Genomic DNA, 6,129 nt, shown 5'->3' on the forward strand with positions numbered 1-6,129 from the left:
CTCTGGGGAGACAAGGTGCCAAAGCATGTCTTTTGTTACACAACTACTTGGGTGAGTCTGGTGCACAGACGCACTGTTATCCACTATTCTGCCTCCTGCTAATGGCTGAGGACACTGAGGCAGAGAGATTCAATGTTTTACGGATGTGTTATGGGTGATGCTGTGTCCCCTGCATGCTGTCTTTTAGACTAGTGATTCTCACATTTGAGCGTGCATCAGAATCTCCTAGAGGGCATGTGGAGACACAGATTGCTGGGGCAGAGAGATTCAATGTTTTACGGATGTGTTATGGGTGATGCTGTGTCCCCTGCATGCTGTATTTTAGACTAGTGATTCTCACATTTGAGCGTGCATCAGAATCTCCTAGAGGGCATGTGGAGACACAGATTGCTGGGCCCCGTCCTCAGCATTTCTGATTCAATGGATCTGGGGTGACACCTGAAAATTTGCATTTCTAACAAGTTCCCAGGTGGTGCTAATGCTACTGGTACAAAAACCCCACTCAGACCCATTGTTCAAGACTTTTCTTTCAGTTGTGGTTGCCTCTCTTCTGTTTCTCTCTTTATTTTGGAGCAATAGTTTTGTCTGCTCTTAGTTGTGGCTTAGCTCATCTCACTGACATCTTTGCAGGTGATATGAGGACTGTGAAAAAGGACCCGAAGTCTTCAGATGCCTCACAGTGAATACTCTAAAGAGAGGTAGTGATTGGAATGGGGTGGAGGTGGGGGAGAGTCAGTGTGACCAAGTTGACTTGAGAGAACTTGATGGGCTCATTTTAAGGACTGTGGAGCATGGCCACTGTGCTCTCAATTTTTGTCTACACTGTGGCTTCACTCCCACCTCTTAGCAACTAAAGGAACCCTGGGGTACCCAAGTGAACCCACAATTTTTCCAGTGCTCAAGGGCTATGAACGTCACTCTTCTGTGTTCCTACAACTGCCTTACACTCTGGAGAGGTGTTGGTGGCAGCATAAATCTTCACCTTGCCTCTCCCCAAAGCTAATGATGCCCCTTCTCACCCTCCCTCCCTGCATGCTGGTGAATCCTCCCTGGCTGGGAAACTGGTGGAAGCATGTCTGTGCTTTCAGCCCCTGTGTCTGTCACAGGAAAAGCAGGCATCAAAATTGGCTGCTGGAGGTGGCATCTGAGATTTTCAAGAATTCTGAACTTGAGCATGTTTCCAAAGTCAGAATCCAGGACCTGTGCCTGTTACCATGGCAGAACACTGAAAATCAGGTTTGCTCTGGGAAACCCAGAATGGGTGGGGATTGTACCCACACTGCTGCAGAGAGCAGGCATGGATATTTCCATCATGTTAGCAGGGAAGAGGCCTCACCCCAGGAAGAGCTCCCAGAGCACCATGTCCTTTTATGACCATCCAGAGTACAAATGGGTCTGGAAAAGAGGGGACCTCAGTAGCTCCGAAGTTAATAAAAGTTTCTGAATCCCTTGTTGATGGTTTTTATAACTTTAGAACAAAAGAATACTTGCATGAGTTGCTGGATCCAAAAAGGAAATACCTAGATTTTCAAATACTCTCTACCATATTTCACAAACAGATAAACATGCTCAGGGAACAATATCCTAAATTTTAGAACATGTTTCTAAGAAGACAGGTGCAGACTGGAAACATTTTACCCTCCAGGGATTTGTGCTGTATATCACAACAGGCTTAAAAGAAAAGAGAGCCAGGAAAAAGTGCCATTTTGCATCATAGCTCCATGCCTTCTAAGAGAAGCTCACTGGAATTTACCTCTCATTTGGTTCACTGGTGTGGGGGTGGGAGCAAGATTTAACATGACTTGAAAAAATATCTCTTTATTATTACCACTGGGAAAATGCTTTCTCTTTCGGCTATACTCAGTCTTAATTTGGGGCCACTGCAGTATGGGTATTAAAAACTAACCAGATTGCAAGATGGTAGAGGAAACTGAGGAGTTAAAGAACTAGGAAGTTGCTTGTTATGAAACAGTCACAGGTATGAAGGAATAAAGGGACCCTGCTAGCTTAGTGCTTTGTAAAAAGAAAAAGAAAAAGAAAAAAAATATATATACATATATATATTTCAAAAATACTGATTGACCTTTCTGCTTTCTATTTATGCAGAGGAAATGCCACCAGCTATTTTGAGTGACGTGGAGATAAAGCACACAAAAGAGAGTGATGGAAATTAATTATTTAATGTCTTTGGGGCTGAGGCTGGAGCAAAAGTAGGTCTATTATGATGACAGTCCAGCCATCACAGTGGGCTCAGGATAAAGGGAGCTAACAAATTAAGAAGTAGCTCAAGTGGGGGAAACACACCACATTCCTCTTTCAAGATGATGGGCTCACTAACTAGCATGTCAGCAGGGAATGGGGCCAGGCCACGGAGCCAATAAAGAAGCAGAAATGAGGCAAAGAGAAGGAGAATGTGTGTGTGTGTGTGTGTGTGTGTGTGTGTGTGTGTGTGAGAGAGAGAGAGAAACAGAGAGAGGAGCAGGAGAGAGGGGCGGGGCAAACACGGAATGTTTTAAAATACTTCTGCCACACCTGTGTAAGAAAAAAAATTGAACTCGATACTAGAGGATTTGGATTCCAGACCTACTCTTGCCATTTATTGTGTGATTTGGGGCAAGTGATTTCCTCTGAGTCTGTTTCCTGCCTATGTCCGAAGATTGCTGTAAAGAATAAATAACATATTAAGCTGAATCACATGAAATTGCCAGCAAGGTTCAGCCTAATGTGTAGAAGTGCCTTAAAAGCTGTGAAATGCTCTCAACTTTAGAGGAGGATCATTAATGTTATTGTTAAGCTGCCTGATCTTCTACCATTGCAGATTCATCCCTAAAGGCATGCTTAGGCTTCTAAGATTCTATTACCATACAAATGCACCCCAAAAGATAAACAGTTTTAGCCATTTTCAGCTAGCAGTTGACTAGAAATTAGCTGAGTCAGCTAAGAGCTGAGAGAACCGTGGAGAAAGCAGCTCTGGAAAGGTGAGTGAGTGGGCCTTTAGGACCGGCTTTGCCTTCTGCACAATGCCTCAACCCACTTTACATCTTATTAACCTGCCTTTGTAACCCCAAAGTAGTCATCCTAAGAATCCTAGGTATGCTCAGTTCTTCTCTAACTATAGAAGGAAGTTTAGAAATCTGGTTCAACAAATACACATTATAAAATGATATATTCATATATATTCACTAGGAGTACCATAGTTATTAAAATTTACACAGTGTATTAATCTGTTTCTGGTGCTTATAACAAAATACTTGAAACTCGTTAATTTATAAAGAAAACAAAATGTATTGCTTACAGTTTTGGAGGCTGGGAAGTCCAAAGTCCAGGGAACACATTTAGTGAAGGCCTTGGTGGTGGTGACAGTGACCCAGGGGTCTCACATGGCAGAAAATGGCAGAGCAGAGAGAGAGAGTTCCTCATGCATTCTCCTTTTAAAGCCCTCAGAACCATGCCCACTATTCCAAAAATGGATCAATGCATTCATGAGGGTGTAGAACTCACAATCCAATCACCTCTCTAAGGCCCCACCTTTCAATTACTACAGTTGGATTTCCTACCCTCAACAGCTACAGTGGGAATTAAACTTCTAATATATGAACTTTGGAGGGCACAATTCAATCAATCCACAGTATTCTGCCCCTGGCCCCCACAGTTTATGTCCTTCTCACAGGTAAATACATTCATTCCATCCCCAAAGTCTTAACTTGTTTCAAATCAAAACTCTAAAGTTCAAAGTCCCATCTGTGAAATCAAAACAAGTTGTGTACTGCCAGTATACAATGGTGGCACAAACGCAGGGTACATATTCCCATTCAAAAAGGGAGAAATAGGCCAAAAGAAAAGGGTAACTGGTCCTAAACAAGTCCAAAACTGAGCAAGGCAGGCATTAAATCTCAAAGCTGGTGAATCATGTACCTCGACTCTGGGTCCCCAAGTCCTTGGGCAGCTCCACTCCTATGGCTTTCCTGGTCTCAGGTGATGCTTCAGCTCTCCCAGGCTAGTGTTGCACTCTGGTAGCTCCACAATTTTGGGGTCTCCATGGCCATCCCACTCTCACAGCTCCACTAGGCAAGGCCTTGGTGGGGTTTTTCTACTGCAACTCCAACCCCACATTTCCTCTTGGAATCACTCTAATGAAGACTCTATGTGGTGAATCCAGCCCTGTGACAAATCTCTTCCTGGGCCCCCAGGCTTTTCCATACATCCTTTGAAATCAGGGTGGAGGTTCCCAAGCCTCCTCAGCTCTGGCATTCTGTGGGCCTGGAGACAACACCACATGGACACTGCCAAGGCTTCTGGCTTGTATTTTCCAAAGCTGCAGGTCCAACCACAGCTGGGGCCAATTTAGCCACAGCTGGAGCAGCCAAAGCAGCTGGGGTGCTGGTGTGGGCAGCATCCTGAGATGGCCCTGGGCAGTGAGCCCATGGAGGGTGCCTCGGGCTTGTTCCCCAAGATATTCTGTCTCCCTAGTCTGCTCGGCCTGAGACACAACTTCAAAGATCTCTGGAATGCCTTCAACTTTCTCTTATTCTGTACCACATGGCCAGGCTGCTGCAAACTTTCCAAATCTTTATGTTCAGCTTCCCTTTTAAACTCTGGCTTTACGTCATGCCTTTGCTACCATAACTCAGTGTAGCTGTTACAAGAAGCCATGCAGCTTCCTGAATGTTTTGCTCCTTAGAAATTTCTTCCAACAAATTCCTTGGGTCAGCACCTTTAAGTTCCACATTCCAAAATAATTTTGGGCATGAAAAGAGTGTAGCAAAGTTCCTTCCAGTTCATAGTAAGGATGATCTTTGCCCCACTTTCCAATAAATCCCTTCTCATTTGTATCTGAGATCTTCTCAGAATGGCCTTTACTATCCATATTTCTATCAGCATTCTGCTCACCACCATTTAACCAATCTCTAAGAAGTTTCAAGCTTTCCCTGGTTTTCCTATCTTCTAAACTCCCATCATTAACTAGGCTTTTTCTAGCCTGTTCCTTCTCATTCTTCCAGCCTCTCCTCAACACCCATTTCCAAAGCTGCTTCCACATTTTCAAGTATTTGTTATAAGCAACACTCCACTTCTCTGGTACCAATTTTCTGTATTAGTCTGTTTCTGTTTCTTATAACAAAATACATGGAACTGGGTAATTTGCAAGAAAATAAAATTTATTATTTACAGTTGTGGAGGCTGGGAAGTCCAAAGTCCAGGGAACACATCTGGTGAGCATCTTCTTTGGTGGTGATGCAGAGTATCACATTTTGAGAAAGGCAGGAGCACAGAGAGCTCGTCATGTGTTCTCCTTTTGAAGCCCTCAGAAACACACCCACTAATCCAAGAATGGAGTAATCTGTTCACAAGGGTACAGTCCTCACAATCCAATCACATCTTCAAGGCCCGACCTTTCAACTACCACAATAGTATTTCCTCTCCTCTTAACACTGTCACAGTGGGGGTCAAATTGGGGGGACATTCAATCCGGGGCATATAGAATTGAAAAATTGACTCCAATAGGAATATCTTCAAAGTAGATTTGTAGTTTCCGTCTGGGAAGCAATCTTTCAACAGCTAGAAATGTTATTTTCTTTACAAAATATTGTGGCTTTTTCCCACTTTGATAGATTTAAGTTTTTGGTCCCAATTCACTCCTCCCTATACCTGATTGTTGCCTTGTAACTTTGTGGTTCTTCTCAATACTTCCCCACCCCTTGACTCTTGAGTTTGGCCATGAAACCTGTTTTGCTGCAAATGTGTGGGTGGAGGTGGGCATGTTTCCTTGTACCTCTGTCATCACCAGCTAGCCCATTTAACATAGATGGAGGATAAGAGACGTGGAGCAGAGCTAACCCACAGACGGACACCAAGTCACCCTGGCCACCGCAGAATAAAGCAGAGCCACTCCAGGTTATCTACGAACTCCTGAGCAAGAAACAAATGTTTGTTGCTATGTGCTGTTCAGGTTTTCTGGTTGTTGTTATGCAGCATTATTATGGCAATATGCTAACCAATGTACCTTCCTTCTCCTGGCATCGTTCTCTCTACCCCTTCTTTAACACATTTTATCAAATCCTCAGCCTTTTTTTTGGCATTGATTTTTACAAATCTAGAGGAAGTTTATCTCCAATTAAATGTCTCTGTGGC

This window comes from Galeopterus variegatus, unplaced genomic scaffold (assembly GCF_000696425.1).
Source record: "Galeopterus variegatus unplaced genomic scaffold, G_variegatus-3.0.2 Scaffold1524, whole genome shotgun sequence".
In the NCBI taxonomy this organism is placed as follows: domain Eukaryota; kingdom Metazoa; phylum Chordata; class Mammalia; order Dermoptera; family Cynocephalidae; genus Galeopterus; species Galeopterus variegatus.